Source organism: Chiloscyllium plagiosum, unplaced genomic scaffold (assembly GCF_037043375.1).
Source record: "Chiloscyllium plagiosum isolate Xiang-an unplaced genomic scaffold, Cpla_swu_hap1 HiC_scaffold_29, whole genome shotgun sequence".
Classification (NCBI taxonomy): Eukaryota; Metazoa; Chordata; class Chondrichthyes; order Orectolobiformes; family Hemiscylliidae; genus Chiloscyllium; species Chiloscyllium plagiosum.
This window is the reverse complement of record NW_028270167.1, coordinates 51,506,725-51,527,362: the sequence shown is the minus strand read 5'-3', so window position 1 is coordinate 51,527,362 and position 20,638 is coordinate 51,506,725. Positions and strand designations below refer to the sequence as shown.

General features: G+C 44.0%; 1 long non-coding RNA gene and 1 pseudogene across 1 annotated transcript; one reads left to right on the top strand and one right to left on the bottom strand.

Annotated features, from left to right (window-relative positions):
• Positions 1-10,250: 10,250 nt before the first annotated feature.
• On the bottom strand, positions 10,251-12,426 carry LOC148142301 (cyclic AMP-responsive element-binding protein 1 pseudogene; annotated as a pseudogene).
• Positions 12,427-12,816: 390 nt separating this feature from the next.
• On the top strand, positions 12,817-16,597 carry LOC148142300 (uncharacterized). Its single transcript, XR_015752104.1, has 3 exons — positions 12,817-12,929; positions 13,662-13,795; positions 16,506-16,597. It is a non-coding gene; the product is annotated as an uncharacterized LOC148142300 (long non-coding RNA).
• The last annotated feature ends 4,041 nt before the right edge of the window (positions 16,598-20,638 follow it).

Below are 20,638 nucleotides of genomic sequence, written 5' to 3'. Positions count from 1 at the left end.
AACCCAGTCTACCATGTTTAATGATAAGCTTTTCTAAATGTCCTGCAATTTCTTACTTTAATATTTGACTCTGTAGATTCTTTCAGTAGCTTTGTTAAGTATGATTCCCCTCTCTTAAATCCACGCGGACTCTGTCCAATCCTGTCACTGTTCAGTAAGAAACTTGACTGTATCCCAATGTAGTTCGTAAATGTATCTATATTTATTTTTAAAAATCGATTACTTATCAATGCTGGACCCATGCAATATCAATAAATTAGTGACTCTGAATTTGGGTAATAATATTTTTTCTGTTAATTCCTTTATGTACTGTGTTATGCAGACAGCGCCAAGCTGTTACTCTCAATTGTGAGTAACTTTGAAAATAATATATTTTAAAAATGACATCCCAAAATACTGCCTCATTATTGTGCAAGGAGGATTTTGCATTCAATAGTTTGCAGATAAAATTGAACAGCTTTTTGCTGCAATTTGGCCAGACTGCAGGTTACTCCAAAGTGGCAACTCTGCTCTCAAATTCTTCCTTGACACTGCCCAAGGCGATACTGGTGGGACTTCACTTTGCCATTCTTGTTCACCAGCTTTATTTCCAGGTTTAATCCTATAATCATTCTAGAGCTTGTAATTTTAACCAAACTTATCTTTTGGGTACATATGTAAATATCATACTGAAATGTTGCACTGAATGGTAACAAATCTGAAATTAGTCTCTAATCAGATAGTAACGTGCTTCGACCTTTCTACGTATGTGTTGCCATAAGTCTATGCCAGTTATTTTTCTGAAGCCTGTGATTGCTGATGAAGGGCTTATGCCTGAACCATCAACTCTCCTGCTTCTCGGATGCTGCCTGACTTGTTGTGCTTTTCCAGCATGACACTTTTTGACTCTGATGTCCAGCTTCTTTGGTCGTCACTTTCTCCTTTGAGTAGATTAAACCAAGAATATTTTTTGTTGATCAAAGTGCAATAGGAACCAATTCATGAAATTCAGATATCTCACATTTACCTTAACTATGTGAAGGCTAAGGCATTAATAAATTATTGTCAGTAATTGAAACCGTGCTGACAAACTTGTGCAGTATCAGTGCCTCAGCTTTAGAGTGTTCCCAGATATCGCACAGCTGCAGTATTTTGTTTTGCACTCGGCTATATTTTGTTCTCAATTGTTTCTTTGTGAAAGATTACAAAATTAACTTAGATGAATGAACGTATGATTTCTTTAACCAATGTTAGAGAAAACAACGTCAGTATTTCAAGTGCTGATAAAGTAAAATAAAATGATAATCAGTAGAAAGGGTTTAAGATGGATATGGAACAAATGCTGGGATTAGATTAATTTAGGATATCTGGTCAGCATGGGCAAGTTGGACTGAAGGGTCTGATTGTGTGTTGTACAACTGTGACTTCATTCTCTCAATTATTCAAGAATTTGAATACTTCGAGGAGGAAAAGGAGAATTTATGCAGAGAATGCACTTGAAATGATAATTGAGGTGTATCAAACTCACATTGTTTCATGACCTTTTCCTCTGGGTTCTTCAATGAACAAACTTGTTTTTTTTTCTGAATAACTATGTATCATGTGATTTGTTTTGCACAAAATATTTCGTTAGGATCTCGTGAACTATTAAGAAGTGTTCATGTTTAAAATTTAGGCAGCGTGATTATTAAGCAAGAAAATGTGAGTGTTTTACTCCCACTGAATCATTGCTCTATAAAAGGTGACAAGCTTTTTATCTTTTCTGGGCACTGAATATATGGAAATCAATTCTGAAGGAAACAATCCTCGACGGTAATTTTTTTTTCGATTAATTACAGTGTGGAAACAGGCCCTTCGGCCCAACAAGTAACACCGACCCGCCGAAGCGCAACCCATCCAGACCCATTCCCCTACACCTAACACAATTTAGCATGTCCAATTTACCTGACCTGCACATTTTTGGACTGTTGGAGGAAACCGGGAGTACCTGGAGGAAACCCACGCAGAAACGGGGAGAATGTGCAATCTCCACACAGTCAGTCACCTGAGACGGGAATTGAACCCGGGTCTCTGGTGCTCTCTGGTGCTGTGAGGCAACAGTGCTAACCACTGTGCCACCCCAATTACTCCCCATATGTTCCCACATATGGGGAGTAATTGCTTCTGGTCACTCTTCAGGCTATAGAGGCTCGGAAAGAAATGAGTTGGCAAAAGTTTGTCCATCCAAATGATGTTGCTATGCTCATTGGTAAACTTGCAAGATCTATTGAAGAAACACGTGTTTCAGAGTGTATGCAATAAACCTGAACATTGTTATTTTTTCACAGAGCTTGGGACCCGACTGGAGCAACAATGAAGCTCGCATTGTTTTTTTAAATTTCCGAGCTTGCCAAATTATTGTTGGTAAATGCAGGTGACTTTATCAAAGCACATTTCACACTCCCCAGCTAGGAATTTGGTCCCAATTCTGTCAGTCCATCCATTCCTATGGATCACAGGTATTTTAGATGTGAGCATTCCATTTAACTATTTGAATTGAATATTTCAGTGGTTAAATCCTCTTGCATTCTTAATTTCAAATTACTCAATGTGATTTTTTTGTCCCCCCTGAATTTGCCAAGCACTGGGCAGTTCTGGAATATTTGAAATATTTACAATAGATGCATTCACACTATTGAAGGCAACCTGGCAGATTTGAATACCATTCAGGTAGTCAACAACAATACATAAGTAACTTTATGAATTGCTTACTGTACACCAACAACGCAAACCAAGTATCAGTGAAACCACAGATTGTTTCCCAAGGATTCCCAAATCTAAACAGTGCATTCCAGATATGCTCACTATCACCATCTGGGAGCAGTCTCCAAAAGTGCTCCCAGAATTTAGAAAGTGCATTCACTGCCCTCCAAAGCTCAATCTGCTGTCACAGGCTTCACTCTTATTGTATACAATAGTAGTTATTGTCCAGTTCTTTAACGTGACAAATGATTTTACAAACAATTTATAAAATACTTTAAATCCTGAAGAAATGTGATGTCAGCCCTTTGTAGAAGTGAAAGAAAGTGTGATGTTTGTTTTTACGTTTGGCTCTATGTATCAGACTGAACTGAACCTTTAGCAAGATATTTCCCACACACTTTGTTTAAAAAAAGCAAAGATTTTGCTCTGAGATTTAAATGTTCAATCAGGTTTAATAAAAATCTTTCCAAAAATTGAGAGTTTGACTTCAGCTCCTGTAAAGAGACACGCTCTTTGCCTTCAATTTTGTGACATGTGATCATTCTTCGGTAAAGGTGGCTGTGTGCAACACTGCAGGATGTTGTGCTGAAGTGCCTCCAGTACTTTGTTTCTGGTGAGCTTTATTACTGGTGTAACTCGGCTAATTTTGAAATGGAATATTACTTTGAGTTAAATCTTGTTTTTAAACTGAGGCGTGCTTGTGTAACTCAAGTGTGGAAACTATGCTCATGTTTGCAATGAACCTTTCACTTTTGCAGATTAGTATTTTTCCGATCTGTTTTGTAAATAAAGTTGAATATCGAAAGCACAGTGATGGAGAACTGCAGGCCCAGCAGCATCTCTGAGGGGAATTAAACATTGTAAGTTCCAAGTCCAATGACCTTTTGTCCATTCAGACAAAAACTTGAAATGTAACAATTTTTTTTCTCTTCACCAATGCCCTCAGAACTGCTGAGTTTCTCCAGCACTTTGTTTCTGGGTTTAGATCTCCAGCACCTGCAGTTTATTGTTTAGATCCTATGATTTGACTTGTGGAGCGAGAGGCAGCAACTGTGATCAACGAGGATAAAAGTCCCCAACCACGGAAAACAAACTGGTTCTTTATACTTTTCAAAACACTACTGTAAATAAGAAATGCAATTAAGCTAAGTGCAAGATGGTATACCACCAGCCTTGTCTCAAACCTGCTACTCATCTTTGAGAACTCATCTGTCAGAATTGTGTTTGCTCGCTTCCTTTGAGATCACGGTCCACAAATGTCCCAGTTCCAATTCCTGGGCCGGGCCCAGTTACCACATTGCAGTGGGGTGGGGAGCTTTGTGTCCGCCTGAAGTTTTTGTTAATAACAACATTGCAGGTTGAAGTTGACGGTTTTGACGAATATTGCGTCGTTAAACTTGGAGGCAATCTTTCCGAATGTATTGACTAACTGGACTGAGCCTGTTTACATGCAGCCCTGTTAGTAGTACTGTAATATTCTAAGTTAAGAATCACACAACACCGGTTATTGTCCATCAGGTTTAATTGGAAGCAAACTAGCTTTCGGAGCACCGCTCCTTCATCAGGTGAGTGTGGAGGGCACAATTCTAAGGCACAGCATTTATAGCAAAAATTTATAGTGTGACGTAACTGAAATTGTCCATTGAAAAATACCTTGGTTGTATGTTGAGTCTTTCATCTGTTCGAATACCATGATAGTTTCACTTCTTTCATGTGTAAATCACAAAGCTTTTTTTTAAAAGTTGCATTCCTGACAGTGGCCCATCAAATCACTCATTGTATTAGTCACTGCACAGTCTCAACAAAGGAATGAAACTGGATGGACCATATTACATCTACCAATGCACTGGAAAATACAACAACACAATCAGCCCTCTTGACCCTACAACCTCTGTCTCACTGTGGGCCAACAGCAGTACCAGAACTGTACCCCAGCCCAATTTTGTAATCTAATGGCCTGGTCTATCCCCCACTCAACCATTAACATCAAGCCAGGGGAATCAACACTACTTCAATGGAGAGTTCCGCAGGGCATGCCAGGAGCAATACCAGACATACCTGAAAATGTGGCGCCAACCTGGTGAAGGTACAGTGCAAGCAACACCAAATAGAACTATGTGATCCAACAACCAGTGGATCAGATCTGAGCTCTGCAATTTTGTCACACCTAGTCAGGAATGGTGATGGGCAATTAAACAACTCACTGCAGGAAGCATCACAGATATCCCCACCCTTAATGATGGAGGGGCCTCACACATTCATACAACAGATAAGACGACAGCATTTTCAGCAATTTTCAGCCAGCAGTGCCAAGTGGATGAGGCTTCTCCATTTGTCCATGACATCACAGATGTGAATCGAATTGGTTGAAAACCCATTTCAAATCAGATCAAGAAATGGACAAGTAGTGTAAAGGCTATGGGCCCTACTAGCATTGTGGCAATATATACTGATAGCTGTGCTCCAGAACTTGCTGAAAATGTGTTGCTGGAAAAGCGCAGGCAGGTCAGGCAGCATCCAAGGGGCAGAAGAATTGACGTTTCGGGCATGAGCCTTTCTTCAGGAATGAGTTTCTGAATGCTGCCTGACCTGCCGCGTTTTTCCAGCTACACATTTTCAGCTCTGATCTCCAGCATCTGCAGTCCTCACTTTCTTCTCCAGAACCTGCTGCCCACCAAGACAAATAGTACTCCAGCACTGGCACCTACCGATATTGGGAAATGTTTCCCAGTGTTGTTCAACACAAAACCGCAGGACACATCCAACCCAGCCAATTTCCCTCCATCAGTCGCTCAGCAGTGAAGTGACAGACGTTGTCATCGACAGTGCTGTCAAGCACATGCTCACAATAACCTGCTCAGTGACGCCCAGTTTGGGTTCTTGCAGGGCCAATCAGCTTCTGAGCTTGTTACAGACTTGATTCACAAACTGACAAACAGCTGAAGGTAACAGCCTGTCCCACTCCAAGACCACTATTTCGACTTCAGTGATATCATCTGACCTCACCACAGTCTCAGCTAAATTAATGAAATTCTCATTCATTCATTTTATGAACTCTAGATTTCATTATCTAAACCAACTCCTGGCCAGCATCCCACAATCACCCTCCCTATAATCTCCAGAATATTGAAAACTCTACTGCCCAAGTGTTCACTTGTACCAGAACTTGCTGATCCATCAAAAGGCTCCCATTTATAAGCAACAGCAATTTACTTTCACACCCTTGACTTAATTCCTGGCTGTAATCATTCCTATCTCCATGCACCAGACACACTTTCACATCTCAATAACTCATTTCAGTTTAGACTCCCAATGATATGTTTATTTTTCAGTTCAGCTGTGTGACTGTTTCTACAGATTCCAAGGCAACACGGTCTGGAATTCCCACCCTCTAAGATCTGCTTTGTTCCTTTAAGTCATTCCTGAAAAATTGCTTATTTCGCAAAGGTTTGGTCACCGGACATAATATTCTCCATCTGTAGCCTTATGTCAAAAGTTCTCAATATTTTGTGAAATTAAAAATGTGTTGATTTATACAGATATCTTCTACTCTTCACTATCTCTGAGTGCATAATCTGTAATGTCTCCTACCCAACCACGTTGTGGTAGCACCTTTACCATACCAACTGCAGCAGTACAAGGAAGTCAAACATCACCTTCTCAACAGGCAACAGAGCTTTGGCCTTGATCACTGGTATCTGTGGAAGGAGAAATACACATCATGTTTCAGGGAGTGCAATATGATTTATGGGGGAATGAAAATGGTGCAGAATTTGACTGTCAGAAATGGAAGGAAAATCCACTCACTTATTGGAAAAAAAAGAACTCTTGACCGTCAAATATATTGTGGAAAAAATAACCTGATAATAGAGTATATGGTCAGGAGCCAGGCAGCAGTGGACAATTCATTTACAAAGAGGACTGTGAACGTAATAGTAAAATACTACACAGAGCAAAAATACACACGAGAGACTGAGAAAGCTAGATAATAAACAAGTGGACATCAAGGAGCCCAGAGATGAATCAGAGCAATGTTCACTTTTATGATCCCACAGTCAGATGTCTAGCACAGAAATAGACTTTTTGGTCCAACCCATCTTTGCCAACCAGATATTCTAACCTAATGTATTCCTATTTTCCAGCACTTGGCCAACATCCCTCTGAACCCTTCCTATTCAAATGCCTTTGAAATGTTACAATTTTAGTTGCCCTTTCGGCTCCTTTTGAATTTCCCACTCCACCCTAAACCTATATCCTCTAGTTCTGGGGTCTACCAACCCTTGTCTACTTACGCTATCAATGTCCCTCACGATTTTTATAAGCCTCTATAACATCATACCTCAGCCTATGACACTGCAGGGAAAATGGCCCCAGCTTATTATGCCTCTCCCCGCAACTCATATCCTCCAACACTGGCAACATCCTTGAAAATCTATTCTCAAACCTTTCAAGTTTCAGTGCCTCCTTCTGATGGGAGGGAGACCAGAACTACACACAATATTCCAAAAGTGACCTAACCAATGACCTGTCCAGCTCCTTTACCCAATGCTCTGACCAATAAGGGGAAGCATACCAAATGCCTTCTTCACTGTCGTATCTACCTGCAACTCTACTTTCAAGGAAATATGAACCTACATTCCAAGGTCTCTTTGTTCACAAGATTTTCCAAGATCTTACAATTCAGTGTGTGAGTCCTGCTCTGATTTGTTTTTCTAAAATGCAGCACCTCACATTTATCTAAATTAAACCCTTTCTGCCACTCCCCAGCCCATTGTTCCATTCGATCAATATCCCATTGTACTTTGAGATACCCTTTATCACTGTCCACAATACCTCCAATTTTGGTGTCACCTGCAAACTTACTAACTGTACCGCCTCTATTCACATCCAAATCATTTAAATGAATGAAAAAACAAATCCAGAAAAAAATCCATTTCTCTGGGTGTGAATATGCTCTGTGCAAATCCTGCCCTGTGACTCCCTACCAGAGAGGGCTGCACATGCGTCCCGCTGAACTTTGCCCCCGACAAAGCTGGCGGCTGCACGGGTCCAGTGAATCGTTGCCCCGAATAAAGATGGTGGTGCTTACTCGAATCAATCGCTGGATGAGGCATTTTCCCGTTTACTGCAAAAACGGGACTGAGTTTCAAATTTGTATTTTCGATGTGCACCAAATGTCTGTAAACCCTCTCAACCCATACCGACACCATTTCCCTCCCGCTTCCTGCTGTTTATTTCTATCTTTACCAACAGCTCTCCATCCACACATCCCGAACCGACCGCGAGGATGATCAAGTGGTCAAGTCTGGTCCCGCCCCTCATTCACCCTGATTGGTCGGAGGACCAACTGTGCGCCAGGTCCTTCAGCTCTGTCCCTGCCTTTCCATTGGTCCGCCGCTGACATCAATCACCCGGGGCGCATTGTTGGCTGGAGCATGCGGATTGCTTCGTGGCTTTTGTTGCTGTTCATGAGTTACAAAAATGACAACAGCATCTCAAAACCCCCTGATGAAGAAGCAGCAAACCTAGTGCTTCCAAATAATCCTGTTGACCAATAGCCTGGTGGTCTGTGAATTTTACTTTTATCCATCCCAATCCAACACCAACACCTCCAAGTCTCGAATGAGGGGGGGGATGTATAACCTAAGATCTAGGAACAGTAGAAGCCGTCCTGCCCTTCGAGCCTGCTCTGCCATTCAATAAGATCATGGCTGATCATTTCGTGGACACAGAACCATTTACCCACGTTCTCACCGTGTTCATTAATTAATTACATTTTTAAAAATCTAACCTAGTTTTAAAAACGTTTTCTGAACGAGCACCAACTACTTCCCTGGGCAGTGAATTCCATAGAGGTCAAGAAGTTCCTTGTCAATTCAGTCTTAAATTTGCTGCCTCTCGTCTTGCGGTGATGCCCTCTTGTCCTAGCTTCACCTGCCAATGGAAACAGCTCTCTACTTCTATTTTATCCATTCCATTCATTATTTTATATGTTTTCATTCTTCTGAATTCCAATGAATATAATCCCAATCTACTCAGTCACTGTTAAGCCGAACCTCTCAACTCTGGAATCAACCTAGTTAACCTCCTCTGCACCCCCTCTAGTGCCAGTACATCCTTTCTCAAGTAAGGAGACAAAAATTACATGCAGTACGCCAGGTGTGGCCTCACCAACACCCAAATACAGCTGAAACAAAACCTGTGCTTTTAAACATAATCCCTTCAGCAATGAAGGACAAAATTCCATTTGCTTTCTGAACTGATTATTGTATCTGGTGACCAACCTTCATGTAGAAGGATGCTTAGGTCACTCTGCAGAGCAAATAATGCAACTTTTTAACATTCAAGTGATTTTTTAAAAAATGTTACTACAACCAAAGAGTATAAACTTTATATTTACAAACATTCTATTTCATTTTACAGACCATTACCCACTCACTCCATGTATCTATGTTCCTCTGCAAAGTTTCACAGTCCTCCGCTCACTTTGTTCCGCTAATCATCTTAGTGTCACATGCAAACGTTGACACCCTACATGTGGTTCCAACTCCAAATCATCTGTATCAGTTGTAAATAATTGCAGTCACAACACCGATCCCTGAGGCACACTAATTGTCAATGATTGCCAGCCAGAATAATGCTCATTTATCCCCACACTTTGCTTCCAATTAGTCAACCAATCTTCTATCCATGCTAATACTCTGCCGGTAACGCCATGCACCCTTATATTATGCAACAGCCTCTTGCACAGCACCTTGTTGATGGTCTTTTGGCAATCCAGGTACACCGCATCCACTAGGTCCCCGTTGTCTACCTTACTTGAAAAGTCTTCATAGAATTCAAAAAGATTGGTCAACCTGCCCCTCATGCTGTGTCTGTACAATGGGACAATTTCTATCGAGATTCTCTATTATTTCTTCCTTGATAATAGACCCAAGCATCTTTTCCACTACAGGAGAATAAAGTAACTGGTACATAATTCCCCACTTTTTGTCTACCTCCTTTTAAAAACATTGGTGTCACTTTTGCTGTTTTGCAGTCTGCTGGGACTGCCACAGGCTCCAGTGAATTTTGGAAAATTACTGCCAGTGAATTTGCTATTTTTCCTAGCATCTCTTTTAGTACCCTGGGATGCATTCCATCAAGGTGAGGAGACTATTCTATCGTTAGCTCAATTACCTCAAAACAGTCTAAAGCTAGCTGTTCTGTAATAATGATAGTTTCCAAATCCTCACCTACCTTTGTCTCTTTGCTAGTTACTGGAAAGATATTAGTATCCTCCACTGTGATATCCCATAACTAAATGCTTCTTCTCATTTTCCAAAGGACCAACATTTACTTTAGCCATTCTTTTCTCGTTATATATATTTATATAAACTTTTCCCTTCTGTCTTTGTAATCTGTGCTAGTTTATTTTTCTCATGTTCTATATTACTTTTCTTTATAGCTCCTGTGGCTTTCGGTTGACCTTTAACATTTTCCCAGTTCTAGTTTCATGCTGTTTTTGGCCACTTTGTCCGACTTCTCTTTCAACTTGATTTTCCAGAACAGCAACCCAATTCTCCAAGCATTTCACATACTATTTCTTCTTGCAATGGTACTCTCGAGCTGCTTCCCTGTTTCTCATGAGGCAGACCTCACGTTTACGAGTGGTTTCTTCAGCATTCTGGGGCTGGCTTTGCAGGACTGGTGAAGATGCCATAACCATTCCCTGGTCAGCAGTGGAGTTAGGAGTTGTGCGGATCTGATAGGTTTGGACATCTCCAGCAGCATCTTGAACAAGCATTTGGCTGCCCGGCACAAAGATTTGCGGTCCATCAGAGCTCTGTGCATACTGTATAATGGCTGCTCCAACCTTGGCTGTCGCTGTATTGGTCATTGTTCATGTGTGGAGTCCTTGCATTTAATCTTTACCATTGTTGGCCAGCTGAATTGCTTCCCCCTGTGTCATAGCAATGTATTGTCCACTGCTAACCTGATAGATGGGTGTCTGCATCATCGTTGTAGTAATGGTTGAGACAGTCTCTTCTTCTGATTTCTCCTCATCGATTTCTTGGCACACTGGGGGGATCAGAAGAAAGTTCATTCAGGATTTTCCTGTATGAAGGCCGTCTCGATAGAATTTCTCTACGTTTCTGAGAGTCAGTCGTGCTATCCACAGATTCCTGGGAGTCTTCATTTTAAAGTATAGTAGAAATCTGAGCAGTCTGAACTTGAGGGGACTGCGTGACTGAGGACTGAGCTGCTTGGATAACTACTTGGACTTGAACAGTCTGCCCATTCGGCAATTGCACTAAAGTTACTGCTGGACTTGTTGTTCATTGGATCCCAGGCATGGTTTCCTGCATGATCACATGATATATTAATGATCTGGATGAAGGGATGGGGGCATTCCAACGAAGTTTGCTGATGATACGAAGTTAGGCAAGTAGTACTAAGGAAGTGGGGAGGCTGCAGAAGGATCTAGACAGTTTGGGAGAGTGGTCCAGGAAATGGCTGATGGAATTCAACGTGAGCAAATGCGAGGTCTTGCACTTTGGAAAAATGAATACGAACATGGACTACTTTCTAAACGGTGAGAAAATTCATAAAGCCAAAGTACAAAGGGATCTGGGAGTGCTAGTCGAGGATTCTCTAAAGGTAAACATGCAGGTTGAATCCGTGATTAAGAAAGCGAATGTGATGTTGTCATTTATCTCAAGAGGGTTGGAAGAGAAAAACAGCGATGTGCTACTGGGACTTTAAAAAGCTCTGGTTAGGACCCATTTGGAGTACTGTGTCCAGTTTTGATCCCCACACCTCAGGAAGGGCATACTGGCACGAGAGCGTGTCCAGCGGAGATTCACACGGATGATCCCTGGAATGGTAGGTCTAACATATGAGGAATAGCTGAGGATCCTGGGATTGTATTCATTGGAGTTTAGAAGGTTAAGGGAGATCTATTAGAAACTTACAAGATAATACATGGCTTGGAAAGGGTGGACACTCGGAAATTGTTTCTGTTAGGTGAGGAGACTAGGACCGGTGGGCACTGCCTTAGAATTAGAGGGGATAAATTCAGAACAGAAATGCGGAAACATTTTTTCAGCCAGAGCGTGGGGCCTGTGGAATTCATTGCCATGGAGTGCAGTGGAGGCTGGGACGCTAAATGTCTTCAAGGCAGAGATTGATAAATTCTTGATGTCTCAAGGAATTAAGAGCTACGGGGAGAATGTGGGTAAGTGAAGTTGAAATGCCCATCAGCCATAATTAAATGGCGGAGTTGACTTGATGGGCCGAATGGCCTTACTTCCACTCCTATGTCTTATGGTCTTATGGTCTAATTTGATCACTTTCCTCAGATACCCATTGCTGAGTATGCCTTTTCATACAGTCCTTCCATTTCACTGGAATAGACCTTTGTAAAATGTCTTTGAAACTCTTCCACTGCTCATCAACTTCCCACCATAAAATTTTTGTTTCCAGTCTACTTTATCCAGATTCTCTCTTATTCCCTTGTTCCTTAATGTTTCTGTTGCTTAGCTGCTGAGTCGCGCCACAATCAACACTGCAATTGGGAGGAAGGGGCGGAACTGGAGGACAGAGCAGCGTCCGGTCCTCCAAACAGAGTGAGTGAGGAGCGGGACCAATGCATTCTCGGGAGTGAACGCTTCAGCATTGGTCAGAAAGTAAACTGTTTTGCAGGATTGATCATTCTCACGACATAGTGGAGTATTATCCCCTCTCATAAAACAATGTGAGGTTTTAAAGAAATCGTTAAGATGTAAATCTGACAACATAGTTAAGATGTAAATCTTACAATGTACATATTTCTAATCGATTTACACAACTCGAGTAACAAACTTATTTTCAAATTCCCAGAATGATTGGAAATTTACATACCTGGCCGGTATGATTAAGTTGGATGGAAAAATCTATTTGGATATGAACCATCTCAATGACTGTAACTCGACAGAGCAATTGCTAATGTCTAATATTTCTCCCGTGATTCTATGCAGTTATGAATATTCTCTATAAACTCACTGATAATCTTCGATGCACGCGCAGTTTGGTTTCTATGAAGGGCATGCGCAGTGTCACATTAACCAGGACACGGCGAGACTTGGAGCAGCTTTCTCCGGGTGCGGCTACGCTCGGCTTCAGAGAGTGGCGTGTGGGAGACTCACTGGGAGAAAGGAGCGGAGAGAATTCACAAGACGCCGATACAGGTGAAAAAACCCGAAAAAGACTCTCCAGGCCCTGATAAGGAGATGGTGGTCTCTGTCGGGAAAGCGGCCCAGGGTGACGGCCGCCATTTGTTTGAGGGAAGAGGGAGTGCGGGCCTCAGAGCCGCCATCTTGAGAAGGTCAATGCGCAGGTGAGCGGGGCTATTGGGGTCGAGGACAATTGGAGAAAAGACCCACCTTAAAATTACTTCACTAAAGACATGAATGCACCCGGTGGATTTTTCTTAACATCAGCAATTGTCTAATACTCACTCACAGGTTTTTAGTTACATCTTTTTTGAAGCATTTAATTCACATTCAATCATTTGCAATGGTGGGATTTGAACCTGTGTCCAGAGCACACTTGCTGAGTTTCTGGATAAATTGTTCCACAATAATGCCAATAGGCCATCACTTCGCCTGCTCACAAGTTGCGCATCCCAGTTGAACAAGAATCAAAACCCTTTCTTCCTGCACAATTGTTTGATCTTGCACTCTGGTGATATTACTTAGTAACTCTCCATGTGGTATCCCTCACTGTGTGGGTCGAATTGTTGCCTCTGTCAGTGTCCCTCGCTCTTGCAGCTACTCCAGATCCTGAGCAAACAGAATTCTCCACTCCAGATAGACGATGGAGACTGGGGTGTTCCAGATTTCTGTCGGACTCAGTGCCATTTGACATGTGTAGCCATCACTGCATCATTCTAATTTCCAATTCTGTTTATCTGTCTGTAGGTACTCAGGAAGGTCCTGACCTAATAGACTTCCCAGCTGCTGGGTGTCTAATCCATCCCTCATTGAAGATGGTTTGTCAGCCAGAGAGACACAGGGCAGGGAGATCTGGAGCCTTCAATAAATCCTGCAGTGAGGTAAGATCACTCACAGTGCAGAGAGCAATGAGAGGGCTCCAAACATCAGTTAACAGGACATGACATAGCTATAGCGCTGGAAGGGGAGCACAATACAGACACACCCCTGGTTCGGTCACCGCCTTTACTGCAAGTTTTGTTGTACTAAGACAACATCGGGAGTGTCACAGTTATCAATCCAAGCCTGTGCTGTCTTAGTGAGCATCAGTACAAAAGAGGGGAAAGCAGGCCTTCCACGAGAGGGTGGGAATGCTGTCTGGGAATGTTCCATTCTGTGTTCCCTCTCCCACACTGTATCTGTGGCTTGTCATGTGGATCAGTCATTCTAATGCTAAAAACAGTTCCTATCTCTGTACTTTCCTCCCCTCTCACCAATCACTTCATACGTTTGAACCTGCTCTAGTCCAGACGACCATCCATATCTCTGTAACTTACTTCAGTCTCGACAACATGCCTTGTCACAAGAGTCCACTCCCTCAATAACGCAAGACTTAGGGTCTGTTTCTGTGCTGCATGACTCTCTGGCCGAAGTCACCAATGCTGGCCAGGTTTCCTGAACTGAATGAGTTGCATTTCCCTGCGTTTGGCCCATGGCCCTTCAAACTTTCTCCCCTCCATGTTCCTGCCCAAATGTCTTTTCCATGTTGTTTCTCCCATGTGCCACTGGCAGTCCATTCTGTATATGAACCGTCCTCTGTGGAAAATGTTGCCCCTCAGCTCCCTAAGTAAATCTTTGCTCTCGGTCACTCCTCAGGCCTTACCCATTCTGCTGTGGGACACAAACCCTCCCCGGTACAGACTTCCCTCGGACATTTGTGGGTGGCATGGTGGCACAGTGGTTAGCACAGCTGCCTCACAGCGACAGAGACCCGGGTTCAATTCCCGCCTCAGGCGACTGACTTTGTGGAGTTTGCACGTTCCCCCCGTGTCTGTGTGGGTTTCCTGCGGGTGCTCCGGTTTCCTCCCACAGTCCAAAGATGTGCAGGTCAGGTGAATTGGCCATGCTAAATTGCCCGTAGTGTTAGGTAAGGGGTAAATGTAGGGGAATGGGTGGGTTGCGCTTCGGCGGGTCGGTGTGGACTTGTTGGGCCGAAGGGCCTGTTTCCACACTGTAATGTAATCTAATCTAATTACCCATCCTGAAGTGGGACACAATCCCTCACCGGTACAGATGGCCCTCGGGCCTCACCCATTCTGCTGTGGGACTGAACCCCTCCCCGGTACAGACTCCCTTCGGGCCTTACCCATTCTGCTGTGGGACACAACACCTCCCTGGTACAGACTCCCCTTAGGCTTTACCCATCCTGCTGTGGGACTGAACTCCTCCCTGGTAAAGTCTAATCTTGAGCCTTGCCCACCCTGCTGTTGGACACAACCCCACTTGGGTACAGTGTTCCCTCTGGCCTTACCCATTCTGCTGTGCAACACATTCCATCCCCAGTACAGACTGTCCTCAGGCCTTTCGCATCTTGCTGTGGGACCGAACTCCTCCCTGGTACAGTCTACCCTTGAGGCTTACCCATCCTAATTTGGGACGCATACCCTCCCCAGTACAGATTACTCTCTGGCCTTAACCGTCTTGCTGTGGGATACAACCCCTCTGAGGAACAGACTCCCCTCGAGCCTTACCCATCCTGCTGTGAGACACAACCTCTCCCTGGTGCAGACTCTCCTCGGGCCTTAACCGTCTGGCTGTGGGACACAACCCCTCCCCAGTACAGTCTACCCTTGAGCCTTACCTGTCCTGCTTTGGGTCGCATACCTTCCCTGGTACAGAGTACCCTCGGGCCTCACCCTTCCTGCCATGGGACACAACTGCTCCCCAGTATAGACTCTTGACTGGCCTTAACCATCCTGCTGTGGGACACAACCCCTCCCCAGTTCAGACTCCCGTCGAGCCTTATCCATCCTGCTGTGGGACACAAGCCCTCCCCAGTTCAGATTCCCCTCGAGCCTTATCCATCCTGCTGTGGAACACAACCCCTTCCCGGGACAGACTCCCTTCGGGCCTTCCCCATCCAGCTGTGGAACACAACCCCTCCCCAGGTCAGACTCCCCTCGAGCCTTCCCCATCCAGCTGTGGGACACAACCCCTCCCCAGTTCAGACTCCCCTCGAGCCTTCCCCATCCAGCTGTGGGACACAACCCCTCCCCAGTTCAGACTCCCCTCGAGCCTTCCCCATCCAGCTGTGGGACACAACCCCTTCCCGGTACAGTCCCCCCTCTGGCCTTACCCATCCTGCTGTGGGACACAACCCCTCCCCGGTACAGACTCTCCTCGGGCCTTTCCCACCCTGCTGTGGGACACAACCCCTCCCCAGTTCAGACCCCCCTCGAGCCTTATCCATCCTGCTGTGGGACACAACCCCTCCCCAGTTCAGACTCCCCTCGGGCCTTACCCATCCTGCTGTGGGACAGGTTGATAATTATATTGAATAGTATCCCTCCAGTGTGGAAACAGGCCCTTAGTCCAGCAAGTCCACACTGACCCACGATAGATACCCTGCTCAAAATAGCTTCAAAATACATAGAAACAGTGATCACTGAATTGGGTAAAAACTCCACAGTTACATTGGGCAGTTTAAAAGTCTCGCTGTATTGTTGATATGTTCCTTTTCTTCAAACAGGTAACATTTTTATTAAAGCAGCAGATGTTCATTGTGAGAGTGTCTCTGTTAAACTAGAATCTGTTCTGTTCTCTGTGTAACAGGCTGTTGTTGTGTGCGATGGACTGTCACTAACAGTGTAATTGACCTGTGAGTCCTTGATCAGGTTTCCTTTGTCTGTAAATCTAATAATCAGTGAGCTATGCATCTGCTCTTCAACAAAGAATCATTTCTCAACGAAAAAACGGCACATCACAAAGCTATTTCATGGATTTCTGGCACACACCACCTCCCAATGTATCTGGTAAGTCTGTTTCCTGAATAATTCTGAACTCTATCTGTAACTCTGAAAGTATCTGTATTGCTTGTCAGTTGATTGAGAATTCAGCCTCTTTGTTCTGAGCTGTTGTGATGCAGGCGGTGGCTTCATTCTGTCTCTGCCAAGTTTGTTTTCTCCTTCTGCTGTGATTCTGGGAGATTCCTTTCTGCAGGTGAGAATATTCAGTGACTGAACATTGAATGATTTTGACTCTAACAGAGCAGTGGCCTTGTTTTCAGCTCATTATTCACTTTCCATTTCCTGGTTGTGTTGAATGTTACAGAAACAGACTCTGAGCAATGTTTCCATTCACTTGTATTAGATTCATTGACAGCCACGTGGTCAGTCAGTTTCAGGCCGATGGATCAGTTTCTCTGTCCTATTAGATGGTGGCTACTTGCACAGTTTCCGATGGTTCACCTCAGTGTCAGGCCGTCAGCTGCTGAAACCCTCCATCCAGCATTTGTTCTCTCTCACCATGACTACTCCAATACAGTCCCAGCTCGTTTCCCACATTCTACCTCCATATACTCACGATCGCCTCAGATTCTACTGTCAGTATCCTTACAGCAAGTCACGTAAGTCATCCACCTCCATTTCACGCTGCTCTACATTACATTCAGTCCAAATATAATTTCAGAATTCCATTCATTGCGTTTAAAAACACCCATGATCTTGTCCTGTCCAAGCATCCAGGTTCCATCAGGTAGGTGTCCGCGTGGTTGGGTTGGAGCAAGAGCAGGAAACTGAGGATCGTACAGGGGACAAAGATGGGGTTGGATGCGGGATGTTTAAGGAGAGAGAGCTGGTGTATTGTTGGGGATAGCTTCTCAGGGGAGTAGCACAGCGGTAGCCAGGTCTATAATACTCAATGGCCTGAGTTATCGGAAGAGGTTGGACAAGCTGGACATTTTTCTTCAGAGGACAGGAGACATAAGGGAGATCTTATAGAAATGTATATGATCATGAGAGGCATGGATAGGGTGAATGCATTCAGTCTTTTTCCCAGGGTTGAAGAATTGAGGACTAGAGGGCATCAGTTTAACGTTAGAGGGGAAAGAATAAAAGGGAACGTTAGCAGCAACTTTTTTACACAGATGCTGATTCTCATACGGAATGAGCTGTCAGTGGAAGTGGCTGAGGCAGGGACATGAACAACATTTAAAAGGCATTTGGACAAATACATGGATAGGAAAGGATTAGAAGGAGATGGGGCATGGGCAGGGAAATGGGGTGACCATAGATGGACATTATGTTTGCCAGGGATCAGTCTGGCCCTTAGGGCCTCTCTCTGTGCTGTAGGACTCTATGACTCTATAACTGACTGTGCTGTAGACCAAGGTCGGGCAAAATCCAAGGGAGCGAAAATGGGAGGAGAAGCACTAGTTGGGGGCATAGACAGGTGTTACTGTGGCTGCGTCTGAGACTGTTGTATCCCTGGTGCCTGAGTCAAGGACATCTCTGAGCATTTGCTTGAAATTCTGAATTGGGAGAAAAGCAGAACCTTGAGGCTAGTAATCATTGCGTTACCACCAGTCCCATGTGCTTGTGAGACAAGGAATTGAAAGATAGCAGAGATGAATGCATGGCTGAAGAGCTGGTATAGGGGGAGAGTTTCAGGATCTTGAATAATTGGGACCTGAACTAGAGGGGAACTGATATCCTCACTGGGAGGCTTGTTCCTGCTACAAGGGAAGGGTTTAACCTAGAATGGCAAGGTCCTGGAAATCACAGCAGCAGGGCAGCACGTAGGAGGTAAGGAAGGTCGGAAGATGTATACGAATCAATCAGAAAGGAAATACAGAGAAATGAACACCATTGTACGAATGGGCTGATTGAGTTAATTTCAACACAAGGCGCAACATAGTTAAAGTAGATAAGCACAGATCCGATATTGTGGCCATTCCAGAGATTTGGTTCGGAGAAGGATAGGACTGGCTGCTCAATATTCCAGGGTTTCATTGTTTCAGATGAGATGGAGAGGACGGTAAAAGAGGTGGAGGAGCTGCATTACCAATCGGGTGAATGTTATGTCTGCACCCAGGACATACTGGAGGGGCTCGCCCACTGAGGCAACGTGGATAAGAAGGATGCAGTTAATGGGATTATACTATAGGACCCTCAAGCTGCCAACGATACCTCGAGGTACAAATATCTTGGCAGAATATCTCGGCAGAGGCAATAACAACAGAGTTCTCAAAGTGTCTTTAACTTCCCCACCATTTGCTGGCACTACTTTAGAGCAAGAAGCTGAGACGGTGCAGAGTTTATTAAGTGTATCCAAGAGGGTTTCTTGAAATAGTAGTGTAAAGGAGGGGTAGGGGCCATAGTGGACCTTATATTGCTGAATGAGCCTGGCCAGGTGACTGACCTTTCAGTGGGAGACCATTTTGGAAACAGTGATCACAACTTAAGTTTTTTTTAAGGCAGCTACGAATAAATGGGATGTTTCTAAATTGTGGGATTGCAAATGATGTCAGTATTAGGCAGGAGCTAGGGAGTGTTAATTGGGAGGAGCTGTCATCAGACAATGCCACATTGGGCACGTGGGTGTTAGTTAAAGGCTTGCTGATTGGAGTTCACGACCAGCATGTTCCAGTAAGGAGGAGGGATAAGGCTGGTAATGTAAGGGCCCCTTGGATAACAAGGGAGGCTGGGAATTTAGTCAAAAGGGGAAAAAAAACAAGCCTATGCAAGGTTTGGGAAGTTGGAATTGGGCATGGCATGTGAGGAACGTAAAAAAACAAAAGCTGGAAGGAACCTGAACCGGGAATGAGCAGAGCAAGGTGTGGCATGCCCTTCGCAAGTAGGGGAAAAGAGCATCCCAAATCGTTCTGGAGATAATTACTCACAAGAGGATGTGAACATGGATTGTTACAGCGCAGTACAGGCCTTTTGACCCTCAATGTTGCACCGACCTTTGAAAATAATCTGATGCCTATCTAACCTACACCCTTCCAATATTACCCATATGTATGTCCAATGCCCATTTAAATGCCCTTTGCGTCGGCGATTCTACTACTGTTGCAGGCAATTAAGTCACCTCTCGACCTTCTTCTTTCCAACTAAAACAGCCTCCATTCCCTCAGCCTTTCCTTGTAAGACCTTCCTTTCATACCAGGCAATATCCTAGTAAATCTACTCTGCACTCTTTCCACAGCTTCCACATAACTTGGAAAGAAGTCGGGCCAGTCAAGACTAAAGGAAGGAACTTGTGCTTGAAGTCAGTGGAAGTGGACGAGATCCTAAATAATTACTTTGCATCGGCATTCACCCAGGAAAAGGATATTGGGGATAATGAGATTTGTGTGGAGTATGCTAATGTGCTCGGGTATTTTTGAGGTCGAGAAAGAAGCATTAGATTTCTTGAACAGCATTAAAGTGGATTAATCCCGAGGATCCGACGGTATCTACCCCAGGTTATTGAGAAAGGCAAGACAGGAGATTTTTGGGGTCTTGGACATGATTGTTGAGTCCTCACTTGCCAGTGTAAAGGTCGCAGAGGACTGGTGAGTAGCTTATGGTGTTCCGCTCTTCAAGAAGGGAAGTAGGGACAATCCAGGAAGTTATACCCTGGTGAGTCTCACCTCAGTGGTTGGGAAGCTTTGGACAGAATTTTTACGGATAGGATTTATGTGCATTTGGTAAAGAATGGCCTAATTAGGGACAGTCAGCGCAGCGCCATGAGATGCACAAGGTTGCTGGTCAAAATGTTTTCCCCAGAGTTGAAATATCTTTACTAGAGAATGTGCATTTAAGGTGAGAGGGGGAGAGCTCAAAGGAGATGTGAGGGGTAATATGTTTTCCACAGAGAGTGGTCGGAATCTGGAACATGTTGCCAGGGATGGTGGAGGAGGCAGAAATGAGAGGGTTGTTTAAGGGGTTTTTGGGTGAGCATGTGAATATGCAAGGATATGG